Raw genomic sequence first — 17,993 nt, 5'->3', positions numbered from 1 at the left:
TTTCTGTTATATGTTTAGGACCCTTACTGCATAATTGAGGGAGTGCTTTGGAATTTCATTGTTTCTTGCTGTCCTTTGCAAAGAATTCATTAACATGCAAAATACGAATTCAATATCATTAGATACATAATGAAATATGTTTTCATATGGTATTTACACAATATCATATTTGTTGATAGATTTTTGTAAAAGTGTGGTCAAACTTTTCTTGGTTTGACTTTCAACAAAAAAAACTTTAGGCTTCGGGATGGAGGTACTCCCTCCAATTCATATTAATTACTTGACTATACTATGGATGTATCTAGAACTAAAACGTGTCTAGATTCATTTATATTAGAGTCAATTGATATGAATCATTTTTTTTGTTTGTGGTCTGCTTTTTTGATGGATGATAGGAAGAAGATGTGAATGGAGGTCAGTGGAGGCTCAGGGTTAGTTAGATAAAAAGGGGAAGAACAAGAAGGATGTTTGCGTCTTTGTTGAGCCTGACACAACAGTTTGGGTGAAGCAAGTTCAGGTGATGTTCGACACGTGGTACAGTTGGTTGTCCTCTCCTTCTCTCAAAGTAAAAATACTCTATCTATCTATCTCTCTCTCCCTCCTTGAAGGAACCCTTTCTAAACATGTGAAGCGCAAGGAAAGACATAACTATACATGAGTTGCTACAAATTTTTGATTTGTACTCGTCCGTCCAAAAATAAGTGTCTTATTAGTTTTGCGAAGGAAAAATAACTGATAATCACCCCAGTTTGGGAACACATGTGAATCTTGCCATGAGTATAAAGCAATCTAAAAAATCATAATTGGAAAGTCAACCTAGGTAAAATTTGACCAAACCTTTAAAGAATCTATCAACATAAATATGATTTTTTAGATACCATATGAATATATACTTCATTATCTATCTATTGGTAATGGATTTTTATTTTACATCCTGAAGGTTTCTGGTAAAAACTTAGTCAAACTTGATATAGTTTGACTTTCTAAAAAAAATATAAGTCTTATATATGATTTGGGATGGATGTAGTAGGATGCATGGCCATTTTCTAGTAGTTTGATGATATTTGTCTCGTTTTCAATTTTTCATCGATTAAACTCAACATTGAGTTAGTTGTAGCTAGATTGTGTATGTGTAAAGTACATGACACAAACTCTAGCATAAAAAATCGATGTGTGCCCTTCGATCTTGAGGTAGCTAGTGTGGTACGTACCCAACAACACATTGATCTTGACTCAGCGTGCTCAAAGCAAATTTAAATCCAACATAATAGTTTTTTAAAGAAAAATTTGCGCACTGAATCGTGCGTGATATAAATCTAGAAATTTGAAGGTTCTATCAAAAAACATTTTTTCACAAATATTCGATGTGTTTGCTTGGCTTTATCTGTATATCCGGTGAGCATACACGGATGTCAAATCCTTAATAAACTTATATTTAACAGATATGATCCTATTTTTTAAGAGATCGATGTGCATCTATCTCGTCATGGTAATCAACTTTTACAACGAGAGATTCAAACATCTCTACATGAAATAATGATTATACATTTTATTATTGCATAAATTAAAGAGGGATAATTAAACGTGTGTGCTATTTTGTGAAAAGGGTGGGGTGTGCTACAAAATTAATAAAATAAGTTGCATATTTGTTAGAATTCCAAATTTCGTGAGCAATATAGATTGAGACCATAATTAATTATTATGGGTTGGATTCATGCATGGCCATTTTGTAGGGGTTTAAAGGATAGTTTTCTCGGTTAATTTGCAACTATATATGTATTTATTTTCAGGTTCTGGGTTGATTATTAAACTCAATTTGAGTTGCAGAGTATGTGGAATTAGTAAATGCCATATAATCTAGTAATTTTTTTGGATGTGCCCTACGAGGTAGTGTGTTGTCACCTCAATTAGTAATTGGTAGACATATATAGTTGGCATGTTTGAAGCAAATTTGAATCCAAAAGAAGATTTTTTAAGTAAAATTAACCTGCGCACAAAATCATATGTGATGATGAAATTTCTAGAAAAAAATTAATACAAACCTAGGAATATGAGTTTGCTTGGCTTTCTGCCCAAGTGAGCATTGCACGCATGTACTTTGATGCAAAATCCGCCATACAATTTTTTTAGCTATCATATGACCTCAGTTTTGGAAGATATCGATGTGTATCTCATATTGTAATCAACTTTACAAACAAGAGGTTCTAACATTTCTATCTGCATGGATGAAAGAATAATTTCCCTTTTTATTACTGTACACAAAGGGCTAAATGTGTATTATTTGTGAAGGAGGGCTACCAAATTTTAAAAGTTGCACATTAATTATTTTAATAATTCCACCTTTTGCAAGCAGTAGTGTAGACCTGCTTTCAGCTTGCTAGGATGTGTTAGTGCCATCAATTTCGTAGATAGGTTCAGGGATTTGTCGATCTCAATTTGCAACTATAAATGGACTTGTTTTTTTAGCTTTTGCCTAGTAATTAAACTCAAAATTGAAATAATGTAGGTTATGTAACTACATACATATCTGATAGGAAATACTTGGACGTGTCTTGCGAGTGTGGTAACAAACAAGAATACAATAACCAAATTTCAAATGTCAATCCACCACCGAGCTATACGATTGACATGTAAAATCGATCGACTACTTAGAATCAAATTTGAATACAATAGAAGGAGTTTTTAAAGACCCCAAAATGAGATCAACTTTTCATTGAGTCATCCTATGTTATTTATTTGCTAGTAAAAATAGAAATATAGGCATATGAAGGTATCCGAAGAGAACACTTCACAATTTGGTATTGTACGTGTATGAGTTTGCTTGCCTTTCGGCCCAAGTGAACCCGTGATGGCATGCAAAATTCATCCTACCAAACATGACGCATGACCCCATTTCATGAAGAGAGGTGCATCTCGTCACGACAAACAACTTCATGAGCTAGAGTTTCAAACTTTTATTTATACCAAAACGAGTTTCCAGTTGTGTAGTCCCCCAAAATAGAAATCAACGTTCCATTTTATTGGTGCACACAATACCAAATGTATGTTTTACTTTGTCAAAGAGCTACGAAAAATGGGAAACCTGCCCAAAATTTCCTTCTATTAACTCTACATCAACTATTGTATTTCCAAGGAAAACACCAAACCTGGTTGTTGAAAATTTGCAAAAAAAAAGTATTCACTAAAAAATAAATTCATAGCCATCCTCAAAATTTGTTCATGATGCCCATTTCTTGAATCCTATAATTAGCTCATGTGTGGTGTGTCTTTGGAGGAAATACCCTACGTACTTAGGAGTATTTCATTCGAGTAGATTGCTTGCACACTGGGATATGATGCTGACATGACGAAGGCGCAAAAGTTTGCGTGAATGGTTGTACTACCATCGGACCATTATATAATCATTGCGTGATAGCTTACACGAGAAGGAACATAGTCAAACAACTGTGAATAATAAAAGCTTTTGGTTCTTCGAGGATCCTTCTTCTACTCCCTTATCAAAGGAGTAGTACTCCAATTCATACTACTTGACTCTAATATGGATGTATCAAGAACTAAAATGTGTCTAGATTCATTTATATTAGAGTTAATTAATATGAATCGGAGAGGTATTTTAATTTTTTTGTTTATTAATGCTAGTTCTAGGATCTTCGGGTCCCTTCCCCGTTTAAAAAAAAGAGTAGTATCGAGAATTTGGCAACCTGCTAAAAGCACGTGAAGATTACGGTTACTAATTTCCTTGATTTCTGTGTTACTACCATCTCTCTATATGCATAGTCAATAAATTATTTTGAACATATTTTTTTCACTACTATACTACTACCTACTTTCCAAAGTTTAAGGCTTACAGAGTGTTTTTTTTATTTATATTTTGCATATCAATGCTTTTTTGTAAAAACTTGATCAAACTTGACATAGTTTGACTTTTTAGAAACTAGTAAATTTGTTCGTGCGTTTTTCTACGGGCTGATGATTTTATCCCGTAGAATTTCAGTAATGAAACTATTAGTGCTCAGTTGGACGAAGCCTTTTTGGAGGGGATGCAACTACCGTCAAGATCGCCCGACACAGGCTCTAGCTTTTGCACTCGTCGTAGACCCCCGCCACGCTTCAGCGGGAGCGCTTGTTTGATCATCCGCTTCTATGCTGGTCGCCAATAAATACCCACCATCAAATCAAATTAAAGACATAACATGCAACTCCTAAAAGCCCAGTTAGGTAGCAAGGTACGCACCCTGAATAATGTTAATGAAATTTGTGTTAAGTTGAACTTGGTTGACACAAAATCAAATACAGTAGTATTTCTAATTTAGCCCTCCCGTCAAACAAATTCATAGCATGTCGTAGCAGCATAGCTAGCTGACACGATCTCGGTGCTCATAGCTTCCACAAGTCTGATGTGCGAGTTGTTATAAAAGGAACAAGCAAATAACGAAGAACGATAAAGAAAAACGCAACGGAGATACGGGATTTAACGTGAAAAACCCTTTCCAACATAGTAGGGGAAAAAACCACACGGACGCCAGCCAGCGAAAATTCACTATAACGGGAAATGTTTATAAACGCCGTGGGATATCTTATAATCTGATAAATCCTAGCTGACATTGATCTGTACCGCGACGACGGGCCTCGCTCCGCTCGTCAGAAGTTAGGCTCCCTTTAGAATATAAATTTGGATCACAATACAACGCAAGTTGTGCCTCTCTACTAGGTGCTTACTCTTTATCCAAAAGTTAAATATGTTTGACTGCTTGGTACTGTCAAAATGCATCACTTGATTCTAAGATCAGTTAAACTATTGTTGGTTCTACAGTTAGCACCTGCTAACTTTTTATTTTGTTCAGTTTTTGTCAGGGCCATTGGCCGCACGCCCATGGTCTCTCTTTTGCTTTAAATAATACTCCTCGTGGATTTGTTTAGAGTCGATGCCTGCAGTTCAGCGCGCGGAGGACCGCCAAAGCACATATGCATGTTTAACATGAGAATCGCTGTACAGCTGGGTCTCTACTCTCGACAACGTATTTGAGCAAGCGCGGACGGAGAGCAAGAGCATGTATGTCCAGAGGAGCGCCCGTCCTCGAGCAAGACGGCCTCTCTACCTCGCTCCGGCCGCCTCTTGCCTTGCTTTCGTTACGACTTACGACGCCCTCCAGCTTTCCCCCAGGTTTTTGGGAACGAATTTTCTGACGGGGCAGGAAGTTTTGTTGCGCTCCAGGAAGAACCGGGCTCTCGGTGACCGTTCTAGATCATCAGGTGCCACGCGCTCCAAGGAGCGGCTGGAACCACCGCCTCCTCCACAGCCATCGCCACCAGCGGCTCGCCCTGACGTGGTCTCACACGCCCAACCGCGCCGCCCGCTCTACCAATATAGGTGCGGCACCGGCATGGAATCGTGTCGCCACAGCCTTATCGTCGTCCGCAACTTCGTGGCACTTTTCTAGTTGCCCCTATATATTTTTAGAGGCACTTTTTAAATGCCCCTATATATTTTTAGTGGCACTTCTATAAATGCCCATATATATTTTAGCGCCCCTATATATCTTTAGACGCACTTTGGCATATTGCCTCTATATATTTTTAGAGGCATTTTTTTAAATGCCCTTATATATTTTTAGTGGCACTTCTATAAATTGCCTCTATATTTTTAGAGGCACTTCTATAAATGCCCCTATACATCTTCAGACCCACTTTGGCATATTGCCTCCATACATCTTGTTCGTGCCATATTCATTGAAGAGTAATTGGTAGACTGATAGCTAGCTAAAAAAATAACGGAGATGCAAGAAAACATAAACCATACAGAGACTAGATGATGTTGAGTAAACCGATAGAACCAAACACAGGCAATCTGAAGATGTTGTATAGTAATAAGTACCCTGATTGGTCATACTTTTCTACAACGCAAGACGCAAATAATATTACGCTACATATAACACACTAGACCTGACTAAACTTATCACATTCAGCTTACAATTGGAACTGGCCACATAGCAATGGCAGTCACTAGAATGCTGGATCAACTGCTTAGGCACGATCATGTTTCTGTATTAGATTCCGACAATCAGCTTCTATAATCTTATCTTGAGACTAAATAATGTGAGTAACTTCACACCGTAGAATTTAGCTAAGAGCACCTCCACCGCATGGGCTAGTATTCTGCTGGGCATCTCTCATGTAGATCTCCTTGATTTGTGATGGACGCCATGTGGCATCGTTCATGTTTTTCCTCTATGTGAATACCTCCTGCCCTGCAAGTATTCAGGGAATGGAGAGAACTGGAAGCTGAGAGTATATTTATAAATATGAGAACCAAGCAAAATAACAATATGAAAATACTAAGATGGTTGATCCTTTTCATGGAAGACTTTTGGAAGAAAGAGATGGAGTTTGGATTGAATTTTCATGTCAGACCTAGACATAACCATATGTGAAATGACTACGAACGGATGCTGGTGCAAAGGGGGTCAATTTGTAGTTGGTTGTGAAGAGCGTGGGGATCAGAGAGAGGAGAGAAATTCTTACACCAGAAGCTCCGTGCAGCTCGACGCGGAGTGACAGAAGGAGAGCACGCGCAGAGCCATCACTGCCTCCGCTTGGGCACCCGGGGTACCGAGGTGGTGGCGAGCGGGATCGTCCCATGCCATCCGCCACGCTCGCGGTCCTCCGCGTCCAGGTCAGGACAGAGGACCGGACTTACGACACTGTCACCAAGGACAAAACCGTGCTCGCCTACTGCCACCGCGAAGACACCATCGCCTTCATTATCGACAACGATGACCGCGGGGGACGACTAGACCAATAAAGCCCAGGGTTCAATTTGGTTTGAAAACACCAAAACCAAAACTATACATGCAAGCATTTCACAACACATGAGCACCACATCAGTTCTAAATTTCAGAGCATGCGTATTATATATTCAGAGATTAGTATGCAATCAGATTAGTTAAATTATCATGTAATAAGCTCACATCGGTACGGGGCAAATACTATAGCTGAAAACTGAAGTTACAAGTTCCTACTGGGTGGTCTACTTCATTTCTAACTCTTCACCCTCCAACACAAATGCAAGGAAAATATTAATATACTGAACAAGGGTAGCTACGTGAGTTCTTAACGGTAACTCATGCAAAGATGCATCAGAAGTCAATATACCTGCTTTCCGGGCTGATCAACCATGCTTGCATCTGAATCTGCTCACGGGGATCACGCGGCTGTTGACGTGGCCGGTCAGGATGCTGATGAACTGTTGCTGATTGTTAGGCACCATGATCTGCGACATCACAAGATTAATCGTTCTCAGCCTTCACATATCAAGCAAGCAAAATTGCATTAACAAAGACAGTGACCTTCACATAACTGGGGATAGGTGACGCATAATTTGAGGTAGATGGCATGTCGGGGATATGCATAATTCCTCAAACCTTAATTTATTAGTGAATAGCAAAGTACTACGAAGACAGCGATGTAGCAACAAGCAGCAGTTCACATGAAGAGAATAGGCTTAGATACACAGGAAAGGCTGACAAGTAAATTGAAAATGGGAAGGAAATACAGGCTGACCTGCAGTGCTCCGAGAACTTGTCCGATCCATCGACTCCTCCAGCTGCTCAAGAATGAATGCATCAGAATCAAAACAAATATTCGGTTTAAGCAATGATGTAACACGTCGCCGGCATGTGCGTCTGCTAGCCCAATGTGTCGCCGACCCCGTGCTCCAAGGCGCCAGACCCCATCAGATCAGCACCTCGCCGCCACCAGCAGCAGCAGATTGCCAGGATCAAGCTCTTGAGCCATGGTGTTTCAAGACCTCAATTTAACTCCACCTGAAGAAGGCAGTGCCTGCAGAAGGCAATATTGCTCGTCAAATTGCAAGTATAATTTTGAATTTTGTGATTGCAGTGACATTGCTAACAATATAAGAATATGATTTTCCATGCAAGGCATATACTCTAAAGAATGAGTAATGCATACAAAAATCAGAGATAGCCCGGCTAGCCTAAACATATGCCAGTTTTGTAATTTACTTCATCGCTATCAAGATCCAAGATCCAAGTACTACTAGACCACAGAGATAGGGTATGCACAAGTTGGCAGTAAACTGACGATTAACTTTAACTGAAAGAAGATGCAATGATGACGCAGAAAGAGTACAGATATCAGAGAACTAGCTATGATCATGAGCAATTACCTGGATAATCCCCTACAGCAAGTATATTCAAGGTATTATGGAAGTCTAAAACACAATTATTTCTATATTTATTACTCTGCATACCAATCAGATAGCTGATAGCCTAGATAATTTCTCTATTTAACTGAACGATACTTAATCAGATAGTTGTCCCTACGCTGAATCGAGGCATGATTTAGCGGAAAGCTCTTCTCGAAGATTAGCAAGTCGGCACCATTCGATCGCCATTCTCTCGCTTTCAGCAATTGTGTTACATTACCAACCTACCTAGACTCTATCTAATGTAACACTATGAGAATACTGTCAGATGATTTTGTTACTTATGCTCATGGTTTTCCTAGAATCCAAATGGCTCGTGTGGAAAATTCAACCGTGTAGCATGACAAGCATACAACAACCGACAGTGCTTGACAATAAGGCAGTGGACCATGAAGCATCATATCCAACCTATTTTTATACTGGAAGACATGGAAATTCATTACTTAGTTATGACGTCACCGTTTTATAGTTAGCAAATAGGTTTGTAAGGCTAGTGTATCTTCTAGAAACACTAGCAAGTGGGCCACGCTGATTTTAACTTTTTCCCCAAAATAATTCTGTATAGCTAAAGATTTCATAGCCGTAAACGTGGGGGAACACACTATGTAAGTTTAAAGTTGCCTCCTTAGTAGACAGTAAAAAAAGGAAACAATAAGTGAACCAACAACAAGTGATCTAGTAATTAAACGACTATGAATTTTAATAATCAGAGATATATCCTAGGTTTCAGCAGAAATAAATCCATATCCAATGGCATATAATGTATTTTAATATCATCATCCTTTCAAATGCTGCCATAAATGCTAAAAGGCCATTATAAGGCAAACATATATCCCAGTTCACCAGGGTGGGATATAGTAATAATCTCTGACCGCAAAGTCTGCAGCTGGAAGGCTCCCTGGAGATATGGCGCCTGTAAGTCTCATAGAAAAGAAAATATGTGCCGATGTTTCTAGATATTTTATTTACCATTAAACAAATAATATAAATCACAAGATAACACATATGATGAGGTTCTTGAAAACATATTCTTTGCAGGAGTCATGTGCAGAAGCATCTGACCCTTCCACTGGTAGATCATTTCAGTACCCGCATTCTAACATAGAGTAGCGTCCTTTTGCTTTGGCATGCACCCACTCAGAAGGGATCTCGATTCTAAAAGATGAATACATTAGAAACTAATTGGCCCTCTAAGGGAAGTATTCTGCAGGGTCTATATTTGGTGGAATTTTTTTTGTTTTTCACTGAAAGCAATGTTGTGAAAGACAACAACAACAACAACAACAACAACAACAACCAAGCCTTTCAGTCCCAAACAAGTTGGGGTAGGCTAGAGTTGAAACCCATAAGATCTCGAAGCCAAGTCATGGTTCCGGAACGTGGATAGCTAACTTCCACGCACCCCTATCCATGGCTAAATCTTTGTCGATATTCCAAACCTTTAGATCTCTCTTAACGGACTCCTTCCATGTCAAGTTTGGTCTACCACGACCCCTCTTAACATTCTCATCACGCTTTATCCGTCCGCTATGCACTGGCGCTTCCGGAGGCCTCCGTTGGATATGTCCAAACCATCTGAGACGATGTTGGACCAGCTTCTCTTCAATCGGTGCTACCCCAACTCTCTCCCGTATATCATCGTTCCGTACCCGATCCTTTCTTGTGTGGCCACATATCCATCTCAACATGCGCATCTCTCGCTACACTTAACCGTTGGATATGTCGTCTCTTCGTTGGCCAACACTCGGCGCCATACAACATCGCAGGTCGGATAGCTGTCCTATAAAACCTGCCTTTTAGCTTTTGTGGCACTCTCTTGTCACGAGTACGCCGAAGCTTGGCGCCACTTCATCCAACCAGCCTTGATTCGGTGGCCCACATCTTCATCGATATCGCCATCCTTCTGCAACATGGACCCCAAATATCGAAAAGTGTCTCTCTCCGGTACCACCTGCTCATCAAGGCTAACCTCTCCCTCCTCGTGCCTAGTAGAACTGAAACTGCACCTCATGTTTTCAGTTTTAGTTCTACTAAGCCTAAAACCTTTCGATTCGAGAGTTCGCCTCCACAACTCTAACTTTCTATTAACCCCCGTTCGGCTATCATCGACTAGCACGGTAGCACCACATCATCCGCAAAGAGCATACACCATGGGATGTCTCCTTGTATATCCCTTGTGACCTCATCCATCACCAAATCAAAAAGATAAGGGCTCAAAGCTGACCCTTGGTGTAGCCCTATTCTAATTGGAAAGTCATCAGTGTCGCCATCGCTTGTTCGAACACTTGTCACAACATTATCATACATATCCTTGATGAGGGTAATGTACTTTATTGGGACTTTGTGTTTCTCCAAGGCCCACCACATGACATTCCGAGGTATCTTATCATAGGCCTTCTCCAAATCAATGAACACCATATGAAGGTCCTTCTTTTGCTCCCTCGTATCTCTCCATCAGTCGTCGTACCAAGAAGATGGCTTCCATGGTAGACCTCCCGTGCATGAAACCAAATTGGTTTTTGGTCACGCTTGTCAACCTTCTTAAGCGGTGCTCAATGACTCTCTCCCATAGCTTCATAGTATGGCTCATCGGCTTGATTCCACGGTAATTAGTACAACTTTGAACATCCCCCTTGTTCTTGAAGATTGGTACTAAAATACTCCGCCTCCATTCTTCGGGCATCTTGTTTGACCGAAAAATGAGGTTGAAAAGCTTAGTTAGCCATACTATCGCTACGTCTCCAAGGCCTCTCCACGCCTCGATGGGGATACCATCAGGACCCATCGCCTTGCCGCCTTTCATCCTCCTTAACGCCTCCTTAACCTCGGACTCCCGAATACGTCGCACAAAGCACATGCCGGTATCATCAAAGGAGTCGTCTAGCTCAATGGTAGAGCTCTCAGCCTCTCCATTGTAAAGGTTGTCAAAGTACTCCCGCCATCTACGCTTGATCGCCTCATCCTTCACAAGAAGCTGATCATCTCCGTCCTTGATGCATTTGACTTCATTGACATCCCTCGTCTTCCTCTCCCTAAACTTGGCCATCTTATAGATGTCCCTTTCGCCTTCCTTCGTGTTTAAACGTTGGTAGAGGTCCTCATACGCCCGACCCCTTGCTTCACTCACCGCCCGCTTTGCAGCCTTCTTCGCCATCTTGTACTTCTCCATGTTAGCTGCACTCCTGTCCAGATATAGGCATCTGAAACAATCCTTTTTCTCCCTAATAACCTTCTGGACCTCATCGTTCCACCACCAGGTATCCTTAGCTTCCCTTCTACTTCCCTTCGTCAGCCCAAACTCCTCTACAGTGACCTTCCGCAAGCAGGTCGCCATACTCGTCCACATCATGTTTGCATCGCCTCCTTCCTCCCAAGGGCCCTCCTTAATAACCCTCTCCCTGAAAGACCAATGTTGTGAAAGACCAATTTAAAAAATGATCAGAACTGCAGTATGGCAAGCAGAAATGGTTTAGAAAAATAGTTGCATGGAATCATTCAGTTAGCACATTTAAGTGTGAAATCTAACATTAGTAACAGCAGTGTCCCCAAGTTGTACAAGGATAGTGCAAAAGTCGGGGATGTAGCATGGTTACTTCTAGTACTGCAGTTACTTGCGGATGTTCCAAGCCTAAAATTACAATGGCTCTTCCATTAACTTTGTATACTCAAACATTCTAGGACTAAATTGGAAGGTAACACGATTTAAATCCTATATGTTATTAATAATTTATATTTGATAGGCAAATCTATGTGAACCATACATATAAGAGCAAACACGATGGGTATAATCAACAATCACTTGAACCATTAGGATGTACTGGGCCAATGGCTCAGAGCATCTATTAGACTGAGAGGAGAAAGATGGCCAAGTTATAATGGAAGGCGTGTGCGAATAGCATATGTCGTTTGAAGCTAACAAAAGTTGGTTTCTAAATGTGCGATTAGCATATGTAACCTTTTTTATAATCCTTTTGGCTAAAGAATTGTCATGTAACTAATCTAGCATCCAACTGGATGCAACTCCTACCTAAAGTTTCTCTGTTTGGAGGTAACTCAGTAGCTATATTAGAGACCTGCATGCATTAATTTGAGGAAATATATGTGTCACACTATCTTATTGGAACACATCAAGCAGGAGCCAACTCGGGGGATTCAAGCTCTGTTCCAATGACTTGCTACACAGTGAGCGGTTGTTCAGTATGTGTGCGCCTCTTACACGAAAACTCAGATCGACAGAAACATGCCAATAGTGTACTAACTTTGGGGATTAATTACTTCAAGAGACAGATAATAACCAAGTAATGATTCACTAATGATAAGAAACATCTCAACACCTAGTAGCCAATACTAGTATACTAGCTCCTCCCTCATCTAAAAAAGCTCCTCACTACCAGGCAACACTATGCAATGCAAACCGTAACCAACCAGGCAATAGAACAAACAGGTGGTGTGCAACAGGAAAATTTCGGATCAAATTTCACAAACAGATGGAGTGCCGAGGGGATCTCACCAGCCTCTTGGTCATTCGCAGTTGGGTGGAGGAAGGAGCGTCGTGGATCCAAGGCGGTAGCGGTGGTGCGCCGCGGGTCGACGGCTGTGGCGGTGGAGTGCTGGGGCTCCGTCTCCGTGGAACGCCGCGGGTCCGTCCTTCCGCGTCATCCATCGGTTTGGAACGCCACGTGTGCGTCGAGGTGGAGCGCCGTGGCTCCGTCTCCTTGGATCGCCCGCCGTGGCTCCATCTCCATCGAACATCGCGGCTCCGTCGAGGAGGACGTAGATGACGTAGGGGGCCAGCAGGAGGCGCGGCGGCGACCGAGTCGAATCCCACGCCAATCGTTATATGGTATGGGCCAGGTTCAGCCTCAGTATTGGTTGGTATCGCTCGCACCAGCCTCAGTATTGTTATCGCTCGCACTTAAGAAAAGTAACCTTTCCTCAAAAAAAAAAAAAAAAAAAAAAAACTTAAGAAAAGTAACCAACAGTCTTTCTCCTTTCCTCTGTTCTGGTCGGGGTCGCGCCGCCGTTCCTTTCCTCTCTCTTCTGGTCACCGTCTCAGCGAACCACCCAAAAACAGTGAGGCGATTCGCAGCAACAAATAACCACCGAGGCTACCAACACCTCCAGGTTGCCGATATCCCTCTATTCTGCGTCGATTCAGAAGAGAGCGGCCACTTCTTTGGTTTCTTCTACGGTGAAGGTGCCGGCGAAGTTCAGCTGGAGGCATAGGAATCTTCGATCCGCCGGTGGATCCGGCCCACCATCCGAGGAACGCCTCTCCTTCCCTTCCTCTGGGCGTCGTCGTTATCATGGTGTGCAAATTGAAACCGCTGTCGTCCCGTCCGTAATCATGGTGATAAAAAGTTCGACCTTCTCGCTCCTCTAATTATGGTGATTAATCTCACCGTTGCTGCCAGTTCTCTAATATCAAACTTTTTTTTTTCGAAAACATTCTTCTCTTCTTGATAAATATATGCAGCGAGCAACCCTGTTTCTCTACCCCTTCGGTCTCGCCTTCCACTTCAAGGTTGGTTTTGTGTTTGCCTGACATACACTTTCTCTAGGGCATCTCCAGCGGCGCGACGCATTTCGGACGCTCAAATTGTCCGCGGGCGTCCGTTTGCGTCGCCTGCCGGACGGGGAAATGGTCGTGTGTCCGTTTGCGTCTGGGGTTGGCTCCAGCGCCGCGACGCATTTTGGACGCAGGCCAGAATTCAAAAAACATGAAATAGCGTCGACTTTGCATGAAATTATAGCCGCAAATTGAGGGTTGGAACAAGTTCATCACACTTTGCAGCTCGTACGGCGCAAAGTGGAGCAAAAGGGGCACAACAAGGCCTGAACAGCAATAAAAAAAAAGTCCAAAAGGAGGCCAAGGTGCTGGGCGCATGGCGGCGGCGCCGGCGGCGGCGATCAGGCGTCTCGCGCGCGGATTTCGGCGCGCCTCTTCATGAACCATGCCCTGGTGTCGTCGTCGACGCCGCTCAAGTCAGCAAGCATGATCCTTGTGTCTTCTGCACGCAATTTGGCCTCGGCGTCTGCCTTTTTGGCCTCGATGTCCAGCCTTTGGACATCGAGGACCTCCTTGGCGAGGTTCTGGTAGATGGCAGCTGCGGCCTCTTTTTCCAGACGCCTCTTCTCGTCCCTAGCAGCCATGGCGGCACGGTTGTCGGCCATTATCTTCTCCATGCTCTGCGTGAAAGCAATGGCCTGCGCCTCCCGGACGAGATCGGCCTTGGTAGCCTTGTGGCCTCGTGGACGAGGTGGAAGGACTGGACGACCTTGATCGTCGTCTTCGCCGTCGAGGTTGATCGCTGTCCCATTCCTCACAGCTTCGTTGTAGGCCGCAAAGCTTATCATCCACTTGCTGTTGTTTTTGAGCAGCTCCCAACAATGGACCATATCTTGTGCGTCGCCCTGAACTTCTGCAAGGCGCGGGATACCTGCAATCATAGCCGCCAATGATGTAGAATGACGCAAATTGACGCAATGACGCAAATTGTGTAGAATGATGATGGTTGTATCGTGTTTACCACTGTCATGACGCCAGTGCCGCTTACGGGGTTGTTAATAGCATGTTCGACCGCCGAGCAGAACTTGGCAGTCTCTTGTTTGATGTAGTTCCATCTTTTGCGGAGGGACTCCTCCGTCCGAGGGCCTGTGATATGGTAGGGCGGGTGCATCCTGGTCTCGTTGTACTGCTGCAAGACCTTGGCCCAATAGACCTTGCCTTTTTGCTGGGCGCCATTGATACAATCTTGGGTCGTTGACAGCCACGCTTCACACAAACACTTGTCCTCCTCGTCGACGAAGCCTTGTGTCCTGCGGCTCTCCCCTTTTTCTTGGTGGCGGGCTGTGTTGGCGCGTCGTCGAAGTCGTCCACGCACACGGGTGTTGGCTGCGTCTGTTGGGTGCCGAACAGCCGTGCAGTGTCGATGTCCTCCGCATCTTGCGTCTGCTGCGTGTCGAACAGCCCTGCGGTCTCGATGTCCTCCGCATCATGCGCGCCTGTCTAGGCCCGATCATCGCGAACGAAGCCGCCGCCGTAGATAATTTCCTGGATGTCTGAATCATGGCGGTCCTTCCAATAGTCCTACGAACGACCGGACATCAGACGCATGATACAGGGCAATCGCACACATTGACAGAGCTCACGTACCGGGTCGTCCATCGTCGGGGCAGGCGGCGCCATTTCGTCGAACAGGATGCGGGGCTGCGGCATGCTCTCCTCCGGCACCTGGCGCGTCTTCTGTGTCGCGCCCGGGCAGGAGTCACCGCTTCTAGGCGTCCGGTTGAGGTCGGGAACCGCCGCCCGGTCAACTTCACCGGCGGGAGGCCGGAGGCGAACCGCGACGCCGCGTGGCCCTGCAAGGGAGCGGGAGTTCCAGGGCGCAGCTGGGAACTTACCGAGCTGACCGAAGAGGCCGGAGGAGCGACGCCGGCGATCCCCTCTCTCTTGAATATCATGTAGCCCTCCGCCAAGGTCGGATGGAGGGCTACTTGCGCGACGCCGGCTTTGATCTGCATCTGCCAGGCCTGCTGGTTGGCGGCCGCGGCAGTCTTGATCTATCTGGTTCTTGCGCCGCCCGCGACGCTTGGCGGCCTCCAGGACTTTCTCCTCCGCGGAGAGCACCTTCTTTGCCGCCTTCGGCTTTGCCTCCCGGCCGCCGCCGTCGGCGGCCCGCTTTGCTTCCGTCGGAGCTGCAGTATCCATTGTGGCTATGGCCGTGGCTACGGGGGAGTGTGGGGCGGCGGCGGGTGCGAGGGTTTGCTCCGCATCCATGGCGGTAGCTGCGGCGGCGAGGACGTCCATCGCTTCTGGCCTGCTCGCGCCGGTCTAGTTTCCAATTTGGCGCGGGGGAATGGCCAGTGGCGGGAATAATATCGCCCTCCAGCCACTGACGCGCGGGTCCTACGTCTTTTTCGGCGGCCACTCGGAGCGACCGCCGAGCGTCCGCCGCGACGCAAACCTAGCGCATATTTGGGCCAGGTTTGCGTCGCGGCGGACGGCCCAGTCACTTTACGTCGCCCCGCTGGAACAGGCCCCAGACGCATTTCCGGTCACGGCGGACGAAAACGGTCGCTCAGCGACCGTTTGCGTCGCGCCGCTGGAGATGCCCTTACTGTAATTTCATCGACGCCAAGTCGCCAACATTAAGTTGCCAAATGACTTGCTCTATATCTTTCAGGGATTGTTGTTGTTTGGGGTTTTTATTCAGGGACTGATCACGGCAACTCTGTAACCTTCATTTGCGACCATGGCCGCTGGACAGGTACACTCGCTCATGCATGCAATTTTACTGCTCTTTACTGATTCATTGTTAATATTTCCTACCACAATTGTCTAATATCTGCATATTGTTCAGTTTGTAATTCCAGCAATTACATGCATTTTGCCTGCTGCCTTTTGTTTACCATGACACACAGTGTAGGAGACCCTGCACGAGTTGCCAACGCAACCATATTTTTTTCTCTTGCTCCCTTACTGTAGCTTTTAGTTACGTATCACACAATGCAGATCTCATTTATTTATCACATAATGCTGATCGTGTTCTTTATTGAAGACTCCATGCAACGTGTAAGTATCCTGATGGACCAAACCCATTGAGCATACTTATCATATGACTGATCAATTCTCTCTGAATGTTTACTCACGCATCGAGGAATCATTTCTCATGCATGATACCTAAATTTCTAGAAGTGTATGATATATGCAGATTCACTCTTTTGGCAATTGTCTTTATGTTCTGTTAAATAAGATCGAGCATCAAAGCATGAAATCTTTGCTAAAACAGTAATGGTCTTGTATTCTTGTTCTTGGAAAAATATCAAAGCTAAGGGACAAAGTAGAAGGGGGACGGCAAGTGTAGGTGAGTCATGCAAGGATGGTGACGAGTTCTGTATGGAACAAAGTTGAATCCATGGTCATGACAAGGAGAATTGGGGCTTGCACCAAGATATGAGGTCTGCTAGCTTTGCCCTTTAATCTCTTCATATTAAGAACATCATGGTTACTACACACTCCCGTTAACTGTAGTACTTCACACCAAAGTATAAAGCTGATAACTGAGTTTCAGCTCAGTGGCAAGGTAAGGCGAGTGCGCAGCCAGCCCATCCGGGTTCGAATTCCATCTGTAGCGAGAAATCGCTGGAGGCCGAACTAAACGGGTTATCATCCGTAGCGAGAAATCGCTGGAGAGTCTCATCCTATCTAACAACGTATAGCCAAAGGAGGGATCATTCCCCCGTTGGTCAACGTTTTTTTAAGTATAAAGCTAATGCTCAAAGACTCCAGATTTGCCTTTTTTATACATATATGTTTCATCACGAGTCATCAGACTAGCTCAAAAGAGCATATGGACATATATATACTACTGTTGGTACTTGTACCGTGAAGCAGACACAAGAAATGCAGGATCTAATTAATTCTCACATGAAGAAATTTTGCTTGTATTCTCAATATGATATGCCCAAGTGTACTTAGGTCAATAAACACATCATTTCCTGTAATATGTTGAATCCATGGCTATACTGGTTAACAAAGTAGTCAGCGGATAACTGACATTTATTTACTATTTTCTGGAGGACAAGATTATGTTGCGTGGGGGAATCATTTCCATCTATGAATATCGTTGATTTATTATTTCGTACATATCCCACATCATACTAAGTGCTGATTGCAGGGGCGAAGCTAGAGCCAGAATTCATTGAGTTCATCTCTTAGTGTTGCTCTATAATCTTTCACTATTTAACAATACCACTTGTTCAA

General features: G+C 44.0%; 2 long non-coding RNA genes across 3 annotated transcripts; one reads left to right on the top strand and one right to left on the bottom strand.

The window, feature by feature from the left end:
- Positions 1 to 5,849: 5,849 nt before the first annotated feature.
- On the bottom strand, positions 5,850 to 13,003 carry LOC124702443. 2 transcript variants are annotated; one of them, XR_007002476.1, is made up of 5 exons: positions 12,738 to 13,003; positions 7,561 to 7,839; positions 7,153 to 7,270; positions 6,523 to 6,790; positions 5,850 to 6,248 (listed from the first exon to the last, which is right to left on the bottom strand). It is a non-coding gene; the product is annotated as an uncharacterized LOC124702443 (long non-coding RNA). The 2 variants fall into 2 exon arrangements; XR_007002475.1 differs by lacking the exon at positions 12,738 to 13,003 and having other exon boundaries at positions 7,561 to 9,593.
- A 240-nt stretch (positions 13,004 to 13,243) lies between these two features.
- LOC124698352 lies at positions 13,244 to 17,725 on the top strand. Its single transcript, XR_007000938.1, has 3 exons — positions 13,244 to 13,751; positions 16,414 to 16,497; positions 17,059 to 17,725. It is a non-coding gene; the product is annotated as an uncharacterized LOC124698352 (long non-coding RNA).
- The last annotated feature ends 268 nt before the right edge of the window (positions 17,726 to 17,993 follow it).

Source organism: Lolium rigidum, chromosome 3 (genome assembly GCF_022539505.1).
Source record: "Lolium rigidum isolate FL_2022 chromosome 3, APGP_CSIRO_Lrig_0.1, whole genome shotgun sequence".
In the NCBI taxonomy this organism is placed as follows: domain Eukaryota; kingdom Viridiplantae; phylum Streptophyta; class Magnoliopsida; order Poales; family Poaceae; genus Lolium; species Lolium rigidum.
Note: the sequence above shows the minus strand (reverse complement) of the source record. Positions and strands in the feature narration are given on the sequence as shown.